Source organism: Pelodiscus sinensis, chromosome 1, assembly GCF_049634645.1.
Source record: "Pelodiscus sinensis isolate JC-2024 chromosome 1, ASM4963464v1, whole genome shotgun sequence".
NCBI lineage: Eukaryota > Metazoa > Chordata > Testudines > Trionychidae > Pelodiscus > Pelodiscus sinensis.
In genome coordinates, this window is record NC_134711.1 from 174,123,368 (window position 1) to 174,149,514 (window position 26,147).

Below are 26,147 nucleotides of genomic sequence, written 5' to 3' on the forward strand. Positions count from 1 at the left end.
GCTGACACAGTGACTCAGCGGGCCACCATGGCAGACCCCTGAGCCACCAGGAGCACTCCCCTGCTCCCAGGGAGCACTCTGATGGCACTCCCAGGAACCTGCCAGGTGCCACAAGAGACATGTGACAGTATTAGTGTGGTATTAGTGTGGTATGTCCTGTGGTTGTTGGTAAGAATCATCTTGAGGTTAGGTGCTCTCAGACAGAGGTTTATGATCGCCTCAAGCAACTGGGGGTCATGTTCCTGAAGGGCCTAAAAGGCAGCCTGCAGAAACTGCTGTAGAAACACAACAGCACAACAGATAGGGGCCGTCATGTGCGCAGAGGCAGCTTCAACTCCATAGCTGGGAGTGCTGTGGTGTCTAAAAACAGGGCAAGCAAAGCATGCAGTGAAAATGGTTTGCTTTTCTTCAGAGAGGTAGGCAAACAGGAGAAAAACTGGAGAAACGGCTATCCAGGGGGGTCCTTTTAAGCTCGTGTTTCAGATAGCCTCAGGCAGCAGCTGCAGGAAGTAACTGCTGACCTGATGCTCTGCCTGAACTGGTTCTGGGTGGCCTTAAATGCGAAGTAGCATCCAATCAGTGTGGATGCTCTATTTCAAAATAGCTAAGTGCTATTTCCATGCACTTCTTGTGTGTAGATGCGCTATTTCAAAATAAGCTATCGTGAAAAATAAATTCTGAAATAGTTTATTTCAAAATAAGCAAGCCGTGTAGACATACTCTGAGAGTACTATGTATTTGGTGGACATTTAATAGGAACTTGGGAATTGTCACACTAGAAATAGTCTGATACCAGACGCTTGGAAAGATGAAATGGTCCTATAACACAGTCATGGCGTAATAGTCATTCTTTTTATGGCTCGGTGACCCAAACTATGCTTATTTCAATATACTTACTACTGAAGAAGTTGTGACAATGTTAAAATGTTCACATTTTATGTAGATAATGAATATTTTGGTCATGTATTTTTTCTTTTAAAATATTGTACACTTTTGCCAATATGACTATAGTAAATAGAACTGCTTTATAAAGTCTTCTTTTAAATGGAGTGTTTTGCTACTGCCAGTTTCTTTTAAAGAAATGTAAAATGTTTATTGAGGATATTGACAATTTTACATCATGGAGAGAAAAGTTTATCCTCCTGAAGACATTTGTAAGTGTTCAATAAATCATTTAATCTACTTTATTTTAACAATAATGCTTAAGCAACATGGGACTATGGTTAAGCCTTCTATTGACAAATAGTAAGCCCTCTCATTAAACTTAATCCATTGTACTGCAAATGTCACTCCCCCAAGCATTCCTTCAAATCAATATCTTTTACTCTCTGGTACCCTGTCAGATAAGATATAGTCTGCATATGTAGTATTGACTCTAATTCTACTTGGAAGATAATAGTGCTCATGTTGAACTCCTTGAAGTATCTTATTGAATAATGAAAATTCCCAAATGTGACTGAGTCAAAGTTATTTTGAAAAGCAAAATAATCATGGAAAATAGTGTTTTGTGAGATATTTCCCCTAAGTTACTTATCCCCAGATATATGTCACACAAATGCAAAGAAGTTCCTTTGTTGAGGTCTTTTTAGTTTGGCACTTAAGCTGAATTTTATTAGAGGCTATCATGATGAAGGAGATAGGGAGATAATATTTTTGTTAAGCATAGCAAAGTACTTCTTTGAGAAAGCAATAAAAATAAACTAAACAGATTCTTGCTTCCATTTTCTTCTTAAAGAGCACTAATAATCTAATTGCTCGTTGGAAAAGGTTTGCAGCACACAGAATAGGAAAGATACTGTTGAGAGAAATATTACAATATTTTTGGAATAACTCTTTAATATGTAAACCATGATCTGGAATGTTTTCTTTCTTTAACTGTTAATAATTTAGTATAACAAAGGACATTATTTTAAACTATAACGGACTCAAATTAAATGGAAATAAAAATCTTAATGTTATTTAAATGTTCTAAAGAAAATGTATTAAAGTTTATGCATTTCACAGACCAATGTGATTACAGTGCACCATTTATTTAAAAAAATAAATAAATTCTTTTGAGATATGAGAAAGAGGGAAGTTACATAAATCAAAATTTGAAAAATGCAGAAGCCAATTGGTTCCATTCATGCTCATCTTGCATTCTTTGGACATGGAAATCAGCAGGAATTTTGGTAGCAGAAAGAGTGCAGCTCTGGATGACTACATTATGCAAGAAAAATCAGTATTGCAAACAGTACCAAGCATAGTGCTGATGCACATTATTAGATCCACGGGAGGACTTCCACAGAAGTACTCAGGAATGTTTATTGTTATTATTTATACTGTGATAGCTACCCAGAGGCTCCCATGAAGATCACGGCACCCATTGAAGTAAGCACTGAAAAAACTGTGTTAAGAGAGAGCCTTTGTTCTTAAGAGCTGACCATTTATACAAGAGACAGATAAAGGATGGGAAAAATCAAAAGGCAGAGAGGTGAAGTAACTTCACACAACAGGTCAATGGCAAAGCCAGGATTAGAATCCAGGTCCCTTTACTTTTAGTCCAATGCCCCTACACACTCAACTACCCTACTTCTCTAGGAAGCACCATGCTCATGTTCCATCTTACCAGTGAGAGTCTAATCATATTTATTTTTCAAAGTTTAGGATCAGGGCAAATAAGGCTAATTTGGGGCTAATTAAGGAGTACTGGCATATAAGAACAGGTTGGTAGTCTAGGAAACTTCTTCAGCCTTCTCTGACCAGACAGTTCTTAGCTCTAATGAGCACCATGCACAGGAAATTGGTCGCATAGCCTCCTAAAGTGTTTCATACATTTAAGTTCAGCACTGTGTGTGTGGAGGGCAGGGGAAGGAAGGCTTGAATCTGTACTGAAAATGAACTGGCCATAGAATGAGATGGAAGAAAGGCTGCAGCAGAAGGAATGAGCTGATTCAATATAATGTTCTCCCAGTTTCCATTTCCTTACCCTGTTGAGACAACAGGTTTGCAGATTACCTCTTCACCCTTCTGCTACCCCTACGCCCCCCATGAATGTGGGCAGGAGACCTGTGGGATTTAATCTATCAGGATACGTTCCATGAGTCATGTCAAAAGTTATCTGCACCACCATGTTTCTTGCTTGTGAATATTTCCTTCCCCAGTCCCATGACCAATATTACAATCCAGCTTCTGCCTTTATTTGTGCCAGTGCAGCTTCTGCAGTGTTCTGCCCATCTGTCTGCCCTCTGTTAGTCCATTCTCTGACATTACCAGCATTCCCTGCCCCCTCACCCACATAACCCTTCACCCACATCTCTAAACGCAGACCCTGACACCACTAATTCTTCACCCAGAATCAAATCATTCTCAGGTATTTCCTGGTTCATACTCATACCTCTCAAAGCTTCCCATCTAGTCATTGCCTGTTTATTTTCCCCATCTTTGATTCCTGAAATCAATTTTCTAGTCTCCAATCCATTCTCTAAGCTGTTCTCATCCTCTTCCACAAAAATTGAGAAAATATAGATGACGCCCCCTTGTTCCTCAAAAGTCAGTTTTAACAGACACTGAAGACAAAATGGAAGAGCTGAAACAGGAGGAAAGAGATTCAAAAGGAACACTTGTCCAAAAGGAACACTTCACTTTGAGTCATTCAATGGCAGGAGAAGAGGAAGTCATAAGCTCTTTGATGAGGATAGGTAGAAAAAATAGCAAGATTTTTTAGGTCTCAAAGGACACTTACAGAGGAATTCCATCAGCCTAAAAGTGACAGTGACAGTGGTTAGTTGTCTGAGACCAAGACCACAGAAAAGTTCATTGTTAAGAATCAAGCCTTATGGGAATCATGACAAAAGGAAACCAGATTTCAGCATAACTATGACATTGATCCAGGAGAGTGGAAAGGTCTACTGTGTCAAAGGCTATACTTAAATCAAACAGACTGAGAATGTGCTTTTATCAGCAGAAGGGAAAAAGTTATGAACTATACAGAAAGGAGTGCCATGAATACCAGGGAAAAAGGACAAAGTTCTTATTACTAATGACTAGCAAGAGTGCTTCGCTAATGTGACCAGAAAAAGGAGAGAAACTTTCCTGAACACATTCCTAAGGGAAGGCTGAGAGAGAATTTGGGAATTAGAATTATCAATAGTAATGAAAGTTTTTTATGGTTTGTATATCAGAATGTTCTTATATTAGTGGGACTTTGCTTGCTTTACATGGCCATACGAATGACTAAAATGCAATTAAGTTGGTTGCTTTCCCCACCCAAATATGAATAAAAAAGAAAAAAGACTATTGATTTGAAGATAGAAAATGTATTAAGGTTTATTCCAGCTATTTATTTTAGGTGCTCATATGGGGATACTATCTGAACATGCCACAATCTATTGTATTTATCCTTCCAATATCCCGGTGAGGCAGGGAAGTACTATTATTTTTTCCTATCTCACAGAAAGGGAAGTGAGACACAAAGAGGCTAAGAGAAAGGCCTACAGCAGAGCAAGGGCCTAACCTCTGGGCTCTTGAGTCACCTAGGCTAATGCTCCAACCATTGGACCATCTTTCTGCCTCATAAGGTGTCTGACCAAGTTTTAGAAAATATAATGTGAAGTTAACAAAGTCAATAGGCACAATAGGGCTGCCAATGTGGGGTAGGGAGACAGGCAAAAGCAGGAGCTGGTCTAGGACCTGGTGATTGAAAAGGACCCGGGGCTCCCGGACTACACTGATGCTATAGCAGGAGCAGCCAAAGCCCCGGGTGTTTAAATCACCACCAGAGCCTCAGGTGGTGCAGGAAGGGACTCCGTCCCTTCTGAAGGCCCATCTGTGCAGGGGCCTGGCAATTCTGTCAGCATCCCTATTTAGGTGTAAGCATTCAGAGTTTTAGGGTTAGTTCATTTTTCTCTCACTCATTTTTGACTTTTCAAAGACAAAAATAAACCAGGTTGCAATTCATAACCCATTTGATAATATATATCTTTCCAAAAAGTGTTTAGTTTTATGCCATATCAGTTATCACTACCATGACTCCCAGTTGCAAAAATGGGGCACAAAAGATCATTGAAAAAAACATTAAAATCAAATCAAGAAGTTACACTGAACAAAAACAAAATGGCAAAAGGATAATGAAGAATATAGATATATTAGTTCTAACTGAATTTAAAAAAAAACCTCAAGAAAGCCACTTCATTTTATTTAAAAAATGAATAATGCATTTGGTTCTGGGGTGAAGGCTTGTGAAAAATATTCAATAGTCAATAAACTGATTTTCAACTTTAGCCTCCCATGTTTACAGAGTCCTGTGGAGATAAGCAGATAATTCAGCAATGCAACAAATCCGTGAAAATATGTATCTCAATTCCAGTTCATCTGCATTCAAAACTGCACTCATTACTGAACTTACAGAATGTCCTTCATAATATATCAGACATTAATATTACCGTGTTTCTGTTGTATGTGATATTCCTGCTACATGTCCTTCCTGAAGTAGCTTAACTGTTTTGTAGGAATCCTAACTAATACTGATTTTCCTTAATATATACAGGCAATTAATTAACTTTGAATCTTATATTCCCATGGTATTTAACCCCACCCCTTTTTTCAGATTTAGGATGAAATCAAGGTGCCTATAAATTGAAGGCAAACTTTACTGCACTAAGACTTAATTAGGTATTAATAAGTGTAAAGTGGATCCAGTCAATAGCACTGAAAAAGGCCAGTTTTCATCACTCATTAATATATTCATAGCTCTAAAAATATTCGCTGACAGAACAGGCAACATTAATCCGTTTATACTTGATGTTCAGCGGGATAAGTGAAGAACCTTATCTTGCAGTTTGCAGGTAAAAAGTTCACCTCCCCCATCCCCAATCCCTATCCTTCACAGCATGAAGAGTTTTAAAAGTGAAGAGAGTGCATAAGATGAATGGTAATCATTACAAATCATGTATAAAAGTGGGGAGAATAGCAAATACTCAAAGGACTAAACAGTGTTCTTTCTGAATAAATATCTGATTACTATTTGCCGTGGTAGACCAGTTATATAAAATATGATTAGGTCTAATGCTTTATTGATATATTGTAGGCTAAGAGAAAGTTAATGGTATAGTTAGCCTGGGCCTCCCTGCCTTTCTTTTCTCATTTTCTAAGTTGAAGTGTAGCATAGCCTTTAGACAATATAGCAACTCCCTACTGAGCATGCATTAAACTGAACAGATGAATGGCAGATTTTAAAGCAGATTTGATAACCTAGACATGGTTGTGGGTTTCAAAGAGGCCACATCAGATAAAAAGAACTAGTGGACACTTGAGAGCTGACATTCGTCTAAAAAGAAAAGATGTTGAGAAATCAAATGGGCCACAGCGAATAGTCAAAAAAGATCAAGTAGTGTAAAAGTGTTTTCCATTTCACTGAAGAAACATGATATGTTTAGAGGAAACACACTCACTTGCTAAGACATATCTAGTATTTTTATAGCACTCCTTTTATACAGAAATAAATGTTCTATAGCTAATACAGTGGTCTAAAAAAATAATGACTTAATGATTCACCATAAAACTGTAGGCAGAAAGTAAGCTTCAAACCCTTAAAATAAAATTAGCGGACTTACCATTTCCTCAAATTATAAGCTAACACAATTTGTTTTATGTATGCATAGTAGGACAAGTTTTATCCTAGACCTAGAATTGATGGGAACTGCACAAGAAAGCATAGTAAATACTGTTGGTACTCAAATATAACACAGTGATTTGCATATTTTGGCTGGGCAGGAGGAATGGGTGTGTTTTAAAGAAAGGAATGTCATTCTCTAATATCATTTTGTCATATGTGACAATTCTAAAGTGTCTGTGCCTGCCTTTGCATTCTTCACATATGGAATAAACTTAAAATAACATTTAATGATACAGACTGATAATTAAATGAGCACTTATGATAGACACACACTTTGGCTTGGTGAGATTAAACAAATCTATTGACATTTAAGCTTGTTAAATCTAAAGGGGAAAAAAACAGATTGTACGTGTATTTATCAGAATACCTTAGAGCAGAATCTGGTTGTTGCTCTATTGAATATTGGAGGCTGCTGCTTTCAAGGTGAAAATTCTTCCACGTAGCATAAGTCTTGCATATAAATGGCCTGATGCTGCCCCTGGGTATAGAGGGTATAGGAGGGTAATTGGAAGTGGGGAGGAAAACAGCCTATAAAAACCCAGGGCAATGATGCCATTAAATAGAGCAGCTAACCAGACGTTTCCTAAGCCATCCTGATGTTTTCCAGGTAACCTGGAACCATTAAGATGCCCAATAGTTAAACTACATAATTACAAGGGTATTTTTTATTATAATCCTTGCCCTCCAGACCCAATCTCCTTCAGTACTGAATGCTTGTCATTAGATTGTTAGTTTTTTTGGGCAGGCACAGGCTGTTTCTTCATACATGTTTATAAAAACATAAATTCAATGGGGTATATAATCCTGATGGCAGCCATTAGGTTTGCAGTAGTAAGTAATGATAATTATTGTCTTGGTCATAGAAGAAAGGATGGTTGGATAGTTGAGTACCACAATGCAGCTCTTCTTAGTGCTTCTCTTTGAAGCATCAATGTGACCCCCTCCTCCACACACACACACTCTCTCTTTCTTGCTGCTTGAAGGGAGAACTCTATAAACACAGACTATACTCCCAGTTGAGAGCCCCCTCTTGGGACTATGAAGTACTAATGGGGATATTCTGTACATGTATACTGAGGCAATGGGGCATGGGAAAGAGGATGCCAACATTCTCCACATACTTTTTTTTAGCAAACCAGGACAGAATCTTGATTTTAGGGTCACAATGCTAATTAGACAATCTCAAAATATCTTAACCAAGCCTAAAGCTAGATAATATTTCAAACAAAACTAGACATGAAGACAACTGAAGTCAAATACAATCAGAGAGACTCTATTTCCTATGGGTAAAGTTATCTGAGACATTGTGTTGGATAGTTAACATATTGAAGTATTGTCACCTGGTGTTAATTCACCTGCACAAAGGACATTTTAAAATGCATACATCGGTATGAAAGTGAAAAGAAATACATATTTCAGAAAAAACTGATTGTTTAATGACTTTTCTGGATGCTGCTAAAGCTGATAGTCCCATATTAAAATGGCTCAGAGTTGTATATAATCAGTTTGGAACTGCTGGAATATCTTTGAAGGGTTATTATTTGTATAGTTTTCTCCACTGCAGAAAAGTTCTGAGGCACTATTTTTTCCCATAATGAAATGCAACATTTTTAGTGCAGTTTGCACAATGCGGCATGACATTTCACACAGCCCCTATGACATAACATAAGATCTTGTATAATGTGTAAGTTGTTTTCTTTAGAAATTATTTTACTGCCATTTGCTTTTCTTTCTCTATTTTGTTTCTATTGTTCTTCATCTGCATATCTCCATCTTTTATCTCTTTTACATAGGATTTGATTCCCAAAGGCATACAAACTTTTGTTTATTATACTTGAGAGGGATTCCTATAGTCTTTTGGTTTCTCAGTCAAAACAAATAGGGATTTCTGGGTAATTTAGTTATGTGAATAGTTTTTTTTAAGCCAATGAACAGTTTTATATCAACTGAAATAAAGATAAATGGATAACCAGCTAGCTAACTTCTAAAGGAAATTTTGTGCTTATAGGGCCTAAATATCAAAAACAGAATAATTAACTATCATCTATATTTAAAACTATTCTGCATGAAATGTACATATTAAACATTAAGGTATTCTGGGCACAGATGATCTATTCTGCCTCCATCTTCACACATTACATTCACAAAAAGGAAACAAATCAGTTCCAGTATATAAAGCTTCCTGACCTTTTGGAAGTCATTATACAGTCAGTTTGAGAAACCAGAAATGGGCTTCCACAATTTCAAGGAACTCCTCTCGATCCTTTTCTGTATAAAAAACAGTGAAGATAGCAGCTGTAGAGTTACAAGAACTAAAGAACAAGCACCAGGTGATACCATCTGAACTTTTTAGATCAGCACACACATATCCCACTTGTGAAAAGAAGCACATCTCTCTGCATGTTGCAACTAATGTGTGGAACAACACTATCTTGATTGCAACTAGGGAAGTAAATACATGAAAGAAAAACAGAAGGGAAAAGTTGTACTTTTCAAATCCTTTTCACTCTTTGCAAACATAGCACCTAATTTTTTTTTAGATCAAAAAGGAAAAAACAAAAAAACAAAAACAAAAACCAACACCTTACAAGTTAAACACTCATGCAGTAACTTGGGGGGGAAAGTAATCCTGTAAAACAATTGTTGAAATATGTGGCTACTACAGATATTTGTCCCCAGTAGGTATTTTATAAAGTTAGTGAACAAGGCTTCAAAAGACATTTGGATTCTCTCTCTCTCTTTTAAGATCAAACGTTTATTGAATTAATACATGGAAAGAGTCAATGGTGAGGAATACTGTAGGCAGTAAACAAAGAGAACTAGATAGGAAATATTGATTTTAAAACCTTTGAACTTATTTCATAATCCTTCTTGAAACTTAAATGTGCTTTTTACAAGAAGTTATTTAAGTTAAATAAGCACTTATTTTATGCTAAATCTACTTCAATAACAGTGAGCCAAAGCAATATTTATACAGCATATTTAATTTTAGGAAACTGAACATGTTCCTGACCATCTTATTGCTTTTTCCCTTGACTTTTAGAACTTCCTTTGGAACTCTGAACACTTCTGTATACTTCTTTGGATTTTGCCTCACCTTCCAATTGGACTGCTTATTCCCTGAAGTCTACTAAAGTACACTTCTTTTTCCTTAGAGGGAAAAGCTTTCCTTTGTCCAAGATATTTAGAAATGCCCACATTGAAGTGGATATTTTACCATTAATTTGAAGTTGAACAAATTCAGACTGGAAAGCTGAGGGAACATGACTTATAGAGAGTAAGGGCATTTCTACATTGGGGAGTTATTTTGAAATTTCATAATGATAAGGCAAGTGTCCATACTACCAAGCCTGTTATTTTGAAATAAGGGGCTTGTTATTTTGAAATAATAACTCCTACTTGTGAAGAGGAATAAGCTTATTTCAAAACAGTTATTTTAGGAGTTATCATTTTGAAATAATTTATTTCAAAATAACCTGGTAGTGTAGACATAGCCCATTTGGGATTTTAGTCCTTTTGGGGAGCTGTGCTCCTGGGTGCTGTGTCATGTCACTATAGCTGAGCCCTCCCAAAGCTAAGCTGTTCTCGTTGTCTGTTACTCTGCTGGGGGGCTGTAACCCCAATTCTGTCCCTTGGCTGTGGGAGACCAGAGCTTCTTTCCCAGAAGGATAGAATGGAATGGTATTCCCATTGGGCAGCTTGGCAGGCTCAGTGACATGATCAGCACATCAGATAACAGTCTTAACCCTGTGACAGACACCATAACTTTATATTCAGTCACATGGCACATATCCCATTATGGGTATCCAGAAGCATGATTAAATACATTTAGGGGCAGATCATATCATGCTGTGTGGAAATCAATGGAGCAAAGAGAGCAGGCCACAGAAGGGAAGGAATAGATCCACAGATGAATATGGGCAATGATCCCTCAATGTGCCCTTGTAGATATTAGCTAGTCAAAAGACATCAGGAATGGATAGGGCGAGATTACATTAGGTATGTGATGCATATACATTGCTCATTGCAAAGGGTCAGATCAAACATTCCATGAAATTGCCAAGTAACCCCAAATAGAATCTATTTGGATCTCTTTCTGAAAGCAAAGCACCCTGCATGCCCTTCAGTGTGTTCTCGATTGCAAAAGTCAGTATCTTGCCTATAATCTGCATTTTGTAAAATAAAAGTATTAAATAAAAAAGAGTGGGGAGCATGCATGCGTAACCCACACAGCTTCTGAGGGTGGTCCCATGTAGTGGCACTTATACTAGGTATAGAGAGAGAGTGTGAATGTGTGTGCTCTATAGACTTATCAGAGCCAGCTGGCTTTTAGCTCATGCATTATGCTCCAGAGATCCCAGGTTCAGTTCTTCCTGTTGATATTACACATTCATGCAAGGTTTGTAGTTTATCAGCCATTAAAAACCTTTCAGTGGAAAGATACAGAGTTCCTCACAGTAATAAAGAAAACAATCTTTATAGATTTTTGAGGTCCAATAGAGCCATGTTTCCTATCATCCTTTAAGATGCATTCATAGTTTAAAGTAATCCTTAGACTATAGTAAAGCAGAAAAGACACTTTCAGGTCTTGAACAGCGGTTATGGCAAGAATTTTAATGGCACTTTCTTCTGATTTATTGCTGCCTTTAGACTTGGATATTTGATTACTCTTTGTCTTTCCCTTACAGCTTGAATATTGCATATTTCTTCCTTCTTCCTTATTACATACACAGCTTAAAAAGTTGCAAGTGTTAAAGTGAAGTACTGAAATTCCTGAGACAATACCATTTCTTGAGTGTGGTACAATGTCAATTTTAATGATAGTATAGTGAAATAATACAATACATACTATTTTTATTGTGCAATGTCATAACAAGCTGACGTGTTCTTGTCCTCTCATAATCCTTGCTCAGAAGGGCTACAGAAATAATGAACCCTTGGTTTAACTTTTCTACCTTGAGTCAGAATCAAATCTAGTAGAATGGAACCAAAGCTAATAGCTTTCCAATTGAGCTCTAAAGAAACAAAGTGAGATAAAAAACAAAAATAAAAACTTTATGTCCTTCACAGATTAGATTATCAAAAGTTAATAGTGTAAAAAATGGATTTTTTTTTACCAGTTTGATGATTTATACACACTTCAGTCAGTTTAGATAATAAAATCCATTTCACTTTCTAGTTTTATTTTCTCCTTTCCTTTGATCTGTGAAGTACCTTAAGGGATTATTCTATAAATTTAAATATACTCCAGAAGCAGTGTTTTCTTTTCTCTGTTGCTTATGGGTTACTATTACAAAAAGAATTTATCCTTTCTGTAACTCCATGTGCCTCCAGGATGCTGATTCCTGCCTGTCTGTCTAAATTTCCAGTACTGTTAGGATGAGGAGGCATTAGTTGCATCTATTCCTCTTCGCGGGCATCCTTTTTAGTGTCAGGTGTGGTACTTCACTAATCCTGAGGAGAATCTCCCTCAGACTTCCACTCAGACTGGTGTCTGAGCTACAGCATCCTGTGCAGTTCTTACACTGCAGGTCTGACAGAGATCGGGCACCTCTGGGTCCTCTATTCAAGCATTTATGACAGTGGTGAATATAGTGAGCAGACAGTCTTCTTACAACTGAAAGACTGTTTAATTAACAGTGGGAACAAAGCATTAAAGAGGATTTTTAAACATGTAGGTTTTGCTATTTCCTGTAGGTAATCTAAACAGGTCAGGGTGGATTTTTGTGGAGGTATTTTATGGGTCCTCAGTTACAACCACATTTGTAGACTGTCTGGAGAACAAAGAATAAAAGTGATCCATTCTGTTACTGTGCTTGTCACAGGGTGATTCCTTGAGAGTCTTTTCGTACTTCAGTTACTGGCCACCACAAGTCGAGGTGTTCTTAACCATCTCTGTGATTTATTAGATCCCGTCAGCAGGCCACAACCTGAAGTCTTATTTACAACTGATATCCAGTCCCCCACTCTTGCTTTTGGAGCATAGTATTTGGAGTATTATTACTAGCAGCAGCAGCAGTCATTGGCAATCCTACTTCATTCCCTCACTCCTGCTTGCCTTCAGCACTTCTTTTTCAGCACCATATGTCTCCCAGGTGCTGGGTTTACTTCTACCCAATTGGCCTCTCAGCTGTATCTCCACTCTGTTAATTGGCACCCTCTGCCTATTTATCTTTTCAAACAGGCCCCAGTCAGTGACTATTGATGAGGGCGTCCTGTCTCAGCAGACCCTGTATCAAAGCTTTGGTTGTTTAAGTGTCATTTGATAGGTGACTATCTGGAGCCAACTCAGGCAGTCATGCTGCGTCAATGGATTATTACAGGACTGTTCCAAATCCAACACAATTGGAATAAAGAGAGAATTATTGGTTACCATATAAAAACACTAGTACCTGAAAATGGATGATGAGATGGAGTTCTCAGTAGCTTGGAAGCTATTTTGCAAAACTGAAGAGCTTATCTAAACAAAGGATTAGTTTTAATGGTCTTAATGAAATGCATAAAATATTTGTTAGGAAATAGGATGCTGTGCTACTGTGAAATATTTTTTGAATTAAGGATTACTCTGCAAATGGTGATTATTTAAAAGGTTTCTCTGTTTTTACAGTTGCACATATTGACATAGCTCTGTGACATTTCTAGTAGCTGACAAAACTTTTCCAAATGTTTTACATACATACCATATTTTATAAATATTTCCAGCAAAAAACATGGCACAGTTGATTTCAAGACAGATTTAACTATATACTAATTTCAAAAGCTAAACCAGTATTGGACAACTAACTAGTATTAGGGCAGCAACAGAAGAGGGGGGGAAACCCAACAGCAAACAAAAAAAGCTGAATTGAATATACACAATGAAATCTATACATTTTTAGTTTGGAATGTAATTCTTCAGACTATTCCAATCACATTAGATGATTAATAGAATAGAAAAAAAGTATGAATGCTGTTGATTATATCTAAAAGTGAAATTTAAATCTTTCTTCATAAAATAGGTGTTAATTCTTCATTGCTTACTTCTCAATCCTTATTCATTAAATGTTGATGGAGAAAGAATTGCTGGCTCTTAGCTCTTAGACATTCTGGAAAATGATAATATTCAAACAAAGCTTAGAATAAGATGTACATACATGCACAATATGCAAGTTCTCAGTGTCCAATCAATTAAAGGATTTTGTGGGCAGTGACAGCCTGTTTGTAGTGGGATAATGAAAATCAGCAATGAATTTTTATTTACAATATTCATCAGCTAGAAGATCTCTACGTGACAAAGTCTTATTTTAGTGATGAAAGGATGGAACTTTAAATTAAGGCCTGTGATCTTAGTCACAGTTCTATGTGATATTTTATCCTTAGCATTAATGTAAGGGAGCAGGGTTAGCAAGAACCACCAACTTTTGAATTATTATTGGGACTGAGCAAATTACAGATCCAGGTGTGTGGGGGTAGGGAGAGAGAGGGAGTAAGATGAAGCAGAAGATGAGTGCCTTCATGAGTGAGTGAAGAATTCATGGAACCAGGACACCACTGTACTCTACATATTAGCTAGCAGAGCTGAACAAGCATTAGCAGGGAGAAGATATGTGACTCCCCCTGAAAAGGAGTAAAAACTTCCTTCCCATGCCTACAGATGAAGGGGAAAGAGGATACCAACTGTACCTCAGGGTATGTCTATATTACAGCTAGGAAGGTACCTCCCATCCCAGGTGGACAGGCTTACACTAGCAGGACTTGAGCTAGCATAATGAAAATAGCAGTATGGATGCTGCACCTCAGGGCCAGTACAGGCAGTCCCCGGGTTACATGGATCCGACTTACATCGGATCCCTACTTACAAATGGGGTGAGGCAACCCCGCACTAGCTGCTTCCCCCCAGCAGACCAGGGAGACGCAAAGCTAGCGCCCCCCCCTCCCCCGCAGACCAGGGAGACGCGAAGCTAGCACCCTCCCCCCCCCCCCCGCCCCAGCAGACCAGGGAGATGTGGAGCGGCTTTTCTCAGCAGACACCTCAGCTTGAGAATAAAGGACTGAGGGAAGTGAGGTGTGGGAGAATAAAACTGAGCTCTGGAGAAATTTTGGCTAGAGTTTCCCCTACAATATGTACCAGTTCCGACTTACATAAAATTCAACTTAAGAACAAACCTACAGTCCCTATCTTGTATGTAACCCGGGGACTGCCTGTACTTTTTTGCAGTCTCCTCCTGAGGCAGCACATCTACATGCTATCCACTACATCAGGCTGAACATACAAGCACAGGCTAACCCATGCTATCTTCCTGACCTTACTATCTCTTTGATAGGCTAATGCCCCACACCAGCCTGGTGAAAGTGAGTGAGGATGGGAACAAAAGGGGATAGAGTGAACAGAGTGAGGCCTTGGAGAAGGGGTGGAGCACTGTCCATGGAGACAGTGTAACATTCCATGGCACCTCTCTATTAAACTTGCCATGGTCCATCTTCAGAATAGCTTAGTTCAGAAGGCGAGAAAATTCATCAGAAGAGAAATTAAATTTTTAGCATTTGGGATTACCTTTGTTTTAACTTTCTTCATCAGGGAAGTTTAAAAATGTGCGTGATTTTAGGTTTTCAGAGTCTTAGCAGACTTTGGGTATGTCTACACTTCACCATTTTTCCAGAATAATGGCCATTATTCTGGAAAAACAATACTACCATTCACACAGAAATTGTATTATTTTGAAAGAAAACCAAAATAACAGAGGGCTTTTTCCAGTGTTGGCAAACCTCATCCCATGAGGAATGACACCTGAACTGAAAAAGTTTTTTGGAAGAGGGTGTGTGTGGATGCTCCACTACTGCTATGTTGAAATAGCTCGTCATCAGGGCCATTCTAAAGTTATTCCTCCTCAGTGCCTCCTGGTGCTCTAAGTCGAGATTTTGAGGTTTCCCTGTAGTGTGGATGCTTTATTTCGAAATAAGCTTTTCTGGAAGATATTCCAGAAAAGCTTATTCCAAAAGAAGCTTGCAGTGTAGATGTACCCTTAGTCATAACATCTTAGGCACATTCTGTTGAAATAAAAAACTATTTTTTTCCTGGGAATTGTATCTTTGGAGAATATCAGGTTTCCAAAAGCCTGGAATTAAAAATAAACACGAGCTATTTTGTTCATAACAATAGAATGATCTACTTTAAATGTTTATGGACAATGTTTCTAAAACATAGGTAGGGGAAAATATATAGGGGGTGGTTGGCAGAGTAGACAGCTATAGTGTCTACTAAAACTTATCTTCTGACCCATTAAATAGAATCTTGTTTACCAGTGGGTTATTTTGAAATTTTAAGGGACTGATCCTAGAAATCACCTTGGCAATTCAATCACAGAGATGTGCATGCCAAATTAAAATGAAACTTGGAGTGAGTCTCATGCTTCTAAGGAGTTAATCTGCTCAATAAATATATTACCCTACAGCAGAGGCCTACTGTAGAATTAATCTGTGCACATTACTGAAAGCTCCAAAGGCGAACATCAGTTCTTCAGGCTTAAAACAGGGAAAGAAATTAAGCTGACACCATCACCTTCAGCATTTTTCCTTGTTTGAATATCAATGAGTACATTCTTGAAGTCACATTTTCCCTTGACAGAACTTTCACTACCATTTGTACACAAGTAATTTTTCTTTCTATACATCCCAATATCATTTGGTTCAAAACACATTTATCATTATGGAATGTGATACAGGAAGAGCAAATAGCAAGTGATACTCATCAGCCGAGTCTTTATGAAATGACTGCATATGAAAGATGGCTAGCGTGTGAAACTGAGAAAGTTATTTTACAATATCTTGCTATTGCTATGGGCCTACACATATCAAACTGGAGCTTAGTCACGTGATATGCCTTATATTAATCTTATACTGTGAAACATCTGCTGGAGGTGAGGTGTTGAACTGAAAATTATAGTTTAGATGCTATAGCTAACATTTCATTATGAATATTCCGACATGTAGTGCTGTATATCAACTAATAAAGTGCTTCCAAAGAAGTTCTATTTTCTAATATAACCTGGAACTTTAGTAAATATTAGCAAGCTGTAAGTGCAACCTGATTTTATCAAATAAACACCAATAAAGCACCCTGATACAGGTGGATAAATGAAACTGGAATCTATCCAATAAATATTGTAAATGATTACTTGCTTCTTAGGGTTTATCTATATGGAGCAGTAAAGCTGACTACAAAGGTGTGATTTCTAAAGCACACTAATGTGTTACTCATTAGTTAATCTGTGTGGACCCTTTTGATGCACACTAAAGTTTCTCTAGTGCAATTTGTTATACTGCCATTTGAAACAAAACTACCTTAAGTTCACAAGAGAATATTAGAAAGAGATTGCTTATCACAACCGTACATCCGATAATGATAATGCATAATATATAAGTTATTAAAGTGTACACAAAAAGCCCTGAGCCCCTCCCCCACATTTTTTTATCTACAAAAACTACATGTAACTCTCCTTGTGAACCTGTACACTAGTGTAAGAATATCTTTTTTCAAGTTAGCTTATGTTTCTTTGGAATAATTTTAAATTAAGTTATGGAAAAAGACCTTCTTATTTCATAAGAGCATACGCATGAGGAATGTGTAGTAGTGTACCTATAGTGGTTTAATTATATCAGGAGTATGACTGAAAAACTCATACCATAAGATCACTCAAGCTCATAACATCACAATTATGAAGCATGGCTGATGTACTGCAAAGTGAAGCATCACCTGCCACCACCATACAACTCTTTGCATAGCTGGAGAAGCTCCAGTCTTCCCAACTGAATTATGTGCAGGCACCACTGAGAAAACTTCTGGTTCTACAGCACGTACACCATAGACAAAACAAATAGGTGACTCAATGCAGAGATTATAAGCAGAGATGAGTGAATATTAATTCAAACAATGTTTAGAAATCCAAACAAATGTCCATTGTCAACCTTATTTCCATCAAACTCCCCACAACCTCAAACAGAAATAAAATCTACAATTGTTCAGGCAAAATGTTTTATTTTTCAGATTTGGGATTTTTAAAAATGAAAAACAACTACATTTTGTATTGTGATTTCAATGAAAAATATTTGTCAATGTTTTCTACATAATTTTTTTTTAAAATCGAACAATACTTCCTGAGCAGCAATAATTACAGGCTAAAATACTGAAATGCATGCAGGACTATGGGGCTAAGTGGGATCACATGCACAATCTCCCTCCAACTCTCTGCTGTTTTTCCAGGCTCAGCAATAAAGTAATGGGAAGAGGGCTTATGGACCTGGAAATGTTGAAAGGGTTAGGTCCAGAGCTTAAGTGTGTGGATCTGGCAGTTAAATAGGAAGCACAGGGAATGAGGGCTTAGACATATTTGAGTTACTAGGGGTCATATTTCAGTGAGCTAATGGGGTGGATTAAATTAGCAAAGCTGAGGAGATGGAAAACGAGGTCAGTAGGTGAATGAGGGTGAGAAATAGTGTTGAGTGTGTGGAGATGAGATGGTAGGGTCAGTGTTTAGATGGAGAAGCTGGAGTCACAGGAAGATAGTAAAACAGACACATAGAAACAAACACTCTCATATCCCATCTCAAAGTAAAGAGACCCAGCCCTCTGTCTGAAAGCATGATGGACCTGAGGGGGGACAGTGAGTGGTAAAAATTACTAACATCAACTGGCCATTTATTTTCGGTACTTTCTGTCAATTCACAGCCACAGGGACCATAGCTGTTGGTCTGTGGTAAAATAAATAAATATTAAAATCTCCTTTAATATGTATAAACCTATTAATTGTTGAAAGCAGAATAAACACACATTCCAGAACTAGCTATTGTAGTGTGCTTAATTCACAAGTTAAATTTTTTTAAATACGATTAATACATGTTAGAGTATAAAGACTGGAAAAACATGAACAGACAGGAAGAAAAAAACCCCCAAAGAACAATTTCAAAGAACAAGGAACTATGTGGGCAAAAGACCCATGCAATGTTGAGTATCTATGAGGCAGCAGTGAAGCCAGAATCTTGACTCAGTGAAATATAATAAATTAATTTTTATTTCTGCTGCCTTCTATTCGTTAATTAAGCATCAAAAATTAAGTCAAAATGACAAAGGTGGTTTGTTTGTTTGTTTTTTTATTACTAATCACTGTGTAATCAGTACTGTGCAAAGAAATAACCACGGTTGAGGACTTGTAAGCATGGGTACTCTTCTGGTAAAGTCCAGGATAAATGCCTTGTGTGTCTGTTGGATGCTAGGGTGAACCTAAATTCAGAAACCCATGAGACTGAGATGGTCTCTTAACTTATACAATGTAAATAAAAAGATAATTCAGGAACACACTTTCCCCTCATCCTCAAAGAGCATTATTATTTGTACTCTTTTTTAAATAAACAATTTAGTACACAAATATGTAAATACTGTTTATACAAATAAACATTGTTGGTATTGTTCTCACAGGAAATACATATATTTAAAAGTGACATAACATAATTTAATGTTATGATGTATTTTTCGTCCAGATTTGTCTATCTTCATTTATACATCACCAATATGATGTGGCCAAGAACTTGTTTTTTCTTAAGACTGTAATTTCTGTAGTTTTATGCTAATAGACCTTTATACATCTCTGTTCTTGAAAGAAATGTTAACACAGGAGGTCTCTGGGGTGAGGAGGGCACAGTGTCAGAGTTCATTCACTATATAAATCTTAGATCAGTCTTTCCTTAAACTAAAAGGCATTAATTCCTATGGTTGCGATCAGCTACACCTGTTAGAGCAAAGGGTAAACACAGGTCGGCATCACTCCGGAAAAAGCGCAATGAAGCTCTCTCTGAAATGTGTCCTGTAGCTGTAGCCCACCAGCATGCTGGAGGAATGTATGAATTTCTACAGGCCTCATGTGCTGATCCTACTTCATGCACCTAGAGGAATATGTAGCCACTTGTTTCATATTCACGCCATGAGTCCCAAGTGGAGTGGGGATGGAGCAATTTCTGAATACCCCAGGGCATGGCAATTGCAATTCTCATCTTCATCAGTAGGAAAAACTATTTAAGACACCCTGGAATCTTATAGGATCAATAGTACCATCTGGAAGAATCAGGATTCGTGCCTATTCCATACCTACTGATTACCAGAGAAGCACATAAGGAGCAAGGTATGTGGAAGGTGAGGAATGACAAAAATATATATAACTTGGAGCTCAAATGTATGGAAAAATGCTGTATTTCCTCCCTTTCTTTAGGCAAGATGTTCGACTTTTTTTCTGCTGATTTGAAGGGTTTTTTCTGCTCAGCTTCAAGGCCCATTCACTCACTGTGGGTATTCATTCACACTGCACACTGGCTATCCTTTTTCTGATAGTTTTTTTTCTACTTTCTTCATTCAATCAACTGCCAGGAATGCCAAGCACATTGGCAAGGTAGACAAGCTCCTCATTTCATAGCTCATGGCATTTTCACTTGATAACAGAAGGAGCTCTTTCATTGGTTCAATCTCTACCCTCCTTCAGAAGCTATGCACATTGTTTCATGATTCATAGCATCCACTTGGTACAGAGGACAAGATGGATATTTGCCTTAGTTAATCTTGTCTGAGAAAGATGATCATATGGCTAACTCAAAGGGGAATTGAAATCTATGAAATGTCCATAAAATATTCAATTATAAGCTAATGATGAGTGGAATATTAAAAAAAGATGTATGGATATTCCAAGTCACATTTAACTCCAAGACAACTAAACAAAAAGACCCGTGACAGTTTTTACTTGTGCTGAAGAAAGAGCTTAATTGATCCATGCAAGTTGGTTATATTATTGAAAGGTCAACAAAAGACAGGGACTGGTTTTCATTCTTTTACAAATGCAAAATATCAATGTCATTTGAGTACTATGTTACTAAAAATGTTACTACAAAATTCTGTTTTGACAATTTGATAGTTAAATGTACACTTTTAAATTATTCTGTTGTGAACATTTATTTTAAGATACCTTTTTAGTCATATTCAAAGGATAAGAATGGTCATAAAAACCATGATAAATTGCTCTTCAGACTGAAATTGTACAGGTATCCGATAGATTCAATGAATGCTTTATGTTCTACTTTAATTGCCCAGAAATTTCAATTTATTCTGTAATAATATTATATGGTCAACTAAATCTCATTACTTAGCAATTATAAATAAACATATTGAGCTGTTTACTGGATTAGACTCTAATTGTTACCCTAATGGTCCTACATTACAGATGACACTTTTATTGGATAATAATATGAATGCTAATGGCATTCTGCAAGGAACATGTTAAGCCGAATGCATTGCACTTTTAGAGTATTCATTATCTAATTATATTTCATTTATTTGAATTTTAAATTGTTATCAAGGTGATGAGCCATTGTGATATGCAGTACCTGTGTTATTTACACTTTAAAACAGGAAGAGATTAACTTTATACATTAGGAGATTATAATTAGATATTTATGCAAACTAATCTTGAAAGCATTGCAGCTGAGTACCAGAATTTCTTAACTTTTTAAGAAAGTCAAGTAGGCTGCTCAAAAAAAAAAAAAAAAAAAAAAAAAGCTATTCCACCACAAGATAAATGGCACATATGAATTTCCCTATTCTGGGTGTCCCTAATCTGGGAACATCCATGGTGCAGACCCTGGCAGGAGGAGGAAGCAGGTCTGCATGCTGCCACAAGCCCCCTGCCAATGAGGGAAATGGCACTGTAGTGATGCATTTCCAATGAAGCTTTTCCCCAGAGGTGGAAAGTAATTACCGGTAAGTAGAAATACTTCGTTACACTACTCAAGTACATTTTTTCAGTATTTGTACTTTATTCAAGTAATTCATTTTTGTGATACTTAGACTTTTACTCAAGTAGGGTTTCTTTTAGAAAATATCATACATTTTACTACACTACAATTTCTGGAAACACTTAGTTATTCACTACTTTGAATAATATCATGTGACCTTACCTGGGGCCAGCCAGCTACATAGAGGGGAAACCCAACAGTCACCTCAGCCAATATCAGGGAGGACAGAGGCACTTACTTGTGTCAGGTAACTCCTCTGTTCTGGTGGGAGCAGCAGCAGGGTGGGTTCCCAGGGCAGGGAGGGCCCCCCCTAGAAGTCCTAGGCAAGAGGGTGGGGCAGGTTATGCTGGAAGAGGCTAGGGGTGGGCAGCTGAGTTTGGTGGAGATTGAAGAATTGTGTTTGTGTGCACAACTTCCCTCTGTGCGCTGTCTGGCTGGGATTTGGAGCAACCCTGCTATCTGGGTATGTGCCAGTGTGGAGCAGGTGTGGGTCACCCCTCCTTTTTCCCCTTTCCCCCTAAGAGTCCCATAGGGCAACTGAAGAGAACTGGGCTACTGGCTTGGGAGGGGGTATAACACTTGAGTTGTTGGGGTGGAGACCTTTAAATTGCTCTCCCATGAGCAGTTGGTCTTGTCCTCCTGCTTCCCTGGCTGGCTCAGAAGTTTTGCTCACTTTTTTGGGGTGGATGGGGGAGGGGAGGAGTTGCTGCTGCTGCTGCTGCTTCCCCAATGTGAGGCAGGTGGGTGCAGAGGAGATGAGTGTTACTGAAATCAGCTCTCCCATGTGCCCCCTAGGGAAATGAGTCACAGTGGGTGATGTCTGGTGGGATGGCTGAAACACATTTACCTTCCATTCAATTCTTAATGATCTATCCACAGCCTCAGGTTTTGTTTATGTTTTCACTACAAGTTGTATTTATCAATACACTGAAATTTCTCAGGTCAGGGGGCCTTGTTGAAGCTGTTTCTGAGCAGTGTTGTTCTTTCATTAAGGTTAAGAATAAGGAAATTTTCTTTGCTCCCATCTTAACCTGAAAAACTTCTTCATGCCCTGGAAGTCATTGGGGTTCCTAGTGTGAGAATCTGAAGATAGGCTGTGATTGTTGTGACTTGCAGTTTCAATGAGGCACTTAAACTCAGAGGAACTCAGTGAGAACATAGGCTCTTTCCCATCCTCCCATCTCCTGTGCAATGCTCCACCTCTGCTGCTCTGGCTTATAAAAAGTCTTGGTGGAATGTACTCTTTATGTTTTATAACTTTGTGAAACGTTTTAAGCTTTTCATCTTTTTATAATTTTCACAGTTATTGGAAAATTATAGAGATCCAATAATTTTGTAATGACAAAGTGGAGATGCAAAGAGTTCAATCTTTAAAGCTGTTAAAACCCAAACAAAGAGACAAGGTGGGTGAAGTAATATCTTTTTTTTAAAATTATTTTGGAACAGTTTTGGTTGGTGAGAGATTAGGCCCTTTGAGCTTCACAGAGCTGAAGAAGAGCTCTGAGGAGTTCCAAAGATTGTCTCTGTCACCAACCATATTCGGTCTAATTAAAAATATTACTTCACTCACCTTGTAACTCTCATCCAGGCACCAATATGTCTACCACAAAACAGCAAAAACCACCACATCACAGTTAGGATACATGTCCAGATATACAAAATAATTATCGTAACACCAGACATGATTTGTTGATTTAATATTCATTCACTCATCCATTTGTGATGAGCCCAGTTCAGAAGTTTGTATAATTGAATTTTAACTCTAACAAGTGCTCAGGAAGCATTTTTCTTGATTTCCCTATCTGTAAATAATTATTACTGATGGAAATATTTCAGGATTTCTGTGTAATTACAGTAATTATTACTGTAATTATTACTGATGGAAATATTTCTGATTTCTGTGAAATCAGCTAATTTCTAAGATATTTGCAAAGAAACAAACAAAACAAAACAATCACAAAACTCAAATCCCTACAGATTTCAGGTGCCTAAGTATCTTCTGGAATTGTTAAAGTTGCCTTCTCAAACCCCACCACAATCTGAACCGGCACCCCTGGCAAGTCAGGAGTGGCCAGAGGGCTTCAGGAGGGCCACATGCACAAGATGCAGCCCCCTACTGATAGCAGGGAGCTCGCCATGAGCAGGAGGCCAACCACCAGGCATAAAGGACAAGGGCTGTGCAGCAAGGGAGCTGCAAGTGCTTCTTCAGAGTAGCTCAAGGAAGAACCCACTGAAGGGCGAGTTACCCACGTAGGATTTTTTACCCACTATTTCATTTCACTGATATGATTCAAAATCAGCAGGTGCTTTCTGTGTGTCATATCCGAGGGAAAATATTTAATCCAGGGCTGGGGAAACTTTTTTGGGTCAGGGGCCACCGACCCACAGAAAAATCAGTCGGGGGCCACACACAAGTGAGAAGGGAAAAAAACAACCCAGAACCCTCACTGATGTGGCCCTCAGCTGAGAAGAAGAAAGACATTCCCCTCACATACTAGAGCTTTGGGGAGCCCAGGCTTGAACATTTTGTGTGCTCCAGCCCCATGGGGGGATGGCAGAACGTTGGTGCAGAGGGTCCCAGTCCTAGGAGTGGAGGGGGAGAGCGGAAGCCCTGAGCTTCAAGGACCAAATCCAGGCATGCCAGGGACCACATCCAGACCCCAGGCCTTAGGTCCTCCAACCCTGATTTAAGCTACAATAATCCATTCCCCATGTAGCTCTTAAAGGGAGGCTTGGTCAAGGACTATGACAACCTATGACACCTCCCTTTGCAAGGGGGAGAGACAATAGCCCTGTACTAAGGGGAGCAAGGGACTGAGCAGTTTCCAAGGGAAATGTGGGGGGCACCATGCCCAGGGTAGGGAAAGCCGGGGTGCCAAAATGCAAGTTTGCCTAGGATGCCATTTTCCCTAAGGCCAGCCCTGTACGCAGGAGTGGGGAACCCTGAGCCTCATGGGCTGGTTCCAGTGTGTGGGGGAGAAGAAGCACAGGGCCACGTGCTGCTTCTCAAAGTTTCCCCCGGCTGGGGGAATGTGGTGCTGGAAACTGCTCGTGAGAGTTTCCCTGCTGCTCCTATTGGCCAGATTTCAGGGCTAAATCAGTGAGGGGGTTTTGTTTGTTTTTGGGAGGCGTTGCCTCTCACTTGTGTGTGACCCCACCTGATTTTTCTGTAGGTCCCAACCCAAAAAAGGTTTCCCCACTCCTAATCTACAGTTTTCCAGAAGGATCATTATCTTCATCAACAGCTATTCTTGTTTCACACACACACACACACACACACACACACACACACACACACACACACACACACACACAAATATACATGCATATATATAAATGCACATTGTGTGTATGAAAAATAATGGTGCCTTATCATAACTCGGGTGGTTAACCATAGATTTCCATAGGATGGCTATTTTTTACTTCTGGATACTTGGGTACTATTAAGATACAATACTTTTGTACTTTTACTCAAGTAGTTTTCCAAAAGGATACTGTCACGATATGTCCCCCTGTCACGGTATGTCCCCCACCCCTTTTCCCTTTCGTGTACCCCTTCGGGCAGTTTGTCCAGTACTTAGAGCCCACCGGGGCGGAGTGGGGGGTCTGGGCCACCCTCTCTCCGGACCCCGACCCAGGGCCCTAACGTCAGGAGTCGCACTCCTGATGGCAGCAGGCAGGGTGACGACCCCCAAACACACCTGCTCTTGGGTTCCGTGGCCCGCCCTGGGTCGCTTCCACTCCGCCGGTCGATTACCAGCCTACACCCGCCCACCAGGCTTCCTCCTCCGTACCTGGCTCTCCATCTCTCCTCCCCCCTCCTTCCGCTGGCTCGTCTTTTTTATCCTCCGGCTCCCCGCAGACGCTCGCTTCCCCCCTCACTTCCGGGTGCCCCTCCCCCTTGCACCCGCGCATGCCGGTGACGTCATCGTCCATTCCGGGCGCGTTCTGATGACGAGCCCGGGCTCTGTCTCCCTGCCGTGCCAGTGCAGCCCTGCCCAAGGCAGCGGATTCCCCACCGCCGCCCGTGGCTTGCGGCACTGAACTGGGATGGGGTTGCTTCACCTCGTCCCCCCTGGTAGCGGCAACGGTTTCCCCGCCGGTGCCCGCGGCTTGCGGCGCTGGCCAGGGACGGGGTTGCTTCACCCCATCACAGATACTTTGACTTTTACTTAGTTACATTTTTTTTCAAAGTAGCAGTACTTTAACTCAAGTAACTTTTTGGGGTACTGTATCCACCACTGCTTTTTCCTGCCACTCCCATAGTGATGAGAGACGGTGCCTGGGAGTGGCTGGGAACATGCAGCCACATGTGCCCTCAGGAGGGGGGTGCTGGATAAGCTCATGTCCCCCTCATGCCTAGATCCAACAGCATCCTCTGTGGCATGGCAAATTCTTTAATCTGACATACCCTGTTTCCTAGGTTGCTGAATTAAAGGGGTTCAAGTGTATAAAGTATACTATTCTTGGAGGCAGTGCAAATTCAGGCTAATTCCACAACAGCAACAAAAAACTAAAACAACCCATTAAAATAAAATTTAATTATAACCTATTTAGCTTGAAACATGTTCTGATTTCCAGCTTCTAAAAAATAATAAGCAAAAAGAACCAACTGTGTACTCATTCTTGCAGGAAGATGACATGGGACAGTTTAGTTCTGCTGATATACAAGATGACAGCAAAG

The 26,147-nt window shown here is 39.1% G+C and overlaps 1 long non-coding RNA gene across 1 annotated transcript in view; it reads right to left on the reverse strand.

Moving 5' to 3' along the window:
• The window catches only part of LOC142826931 (uncharacterized), a 62,445-nt gene extending 37,118 nt beyond the window's left edge, over positions 1–25,327 (reverse strand). Inside the window, exons 1-3 of the long non-coding RNA XR_012901210.1 lie at positions 25,258–25,327; positions 8,843–8,923; positions 7,023–7,133 (exon numbers count right to left, since the gene is read on the reverse strand). This is a non-coding gene — a long non-coding RNA (uncharacterized LOC142826931). The remainder of the gene's footprint in view (positions 1–7,022; positions 7,134–8,842; positions 8,924–25,257) is intronic.
• Positions 25,328–26,147: the final 820 nt, after the last annotated feature.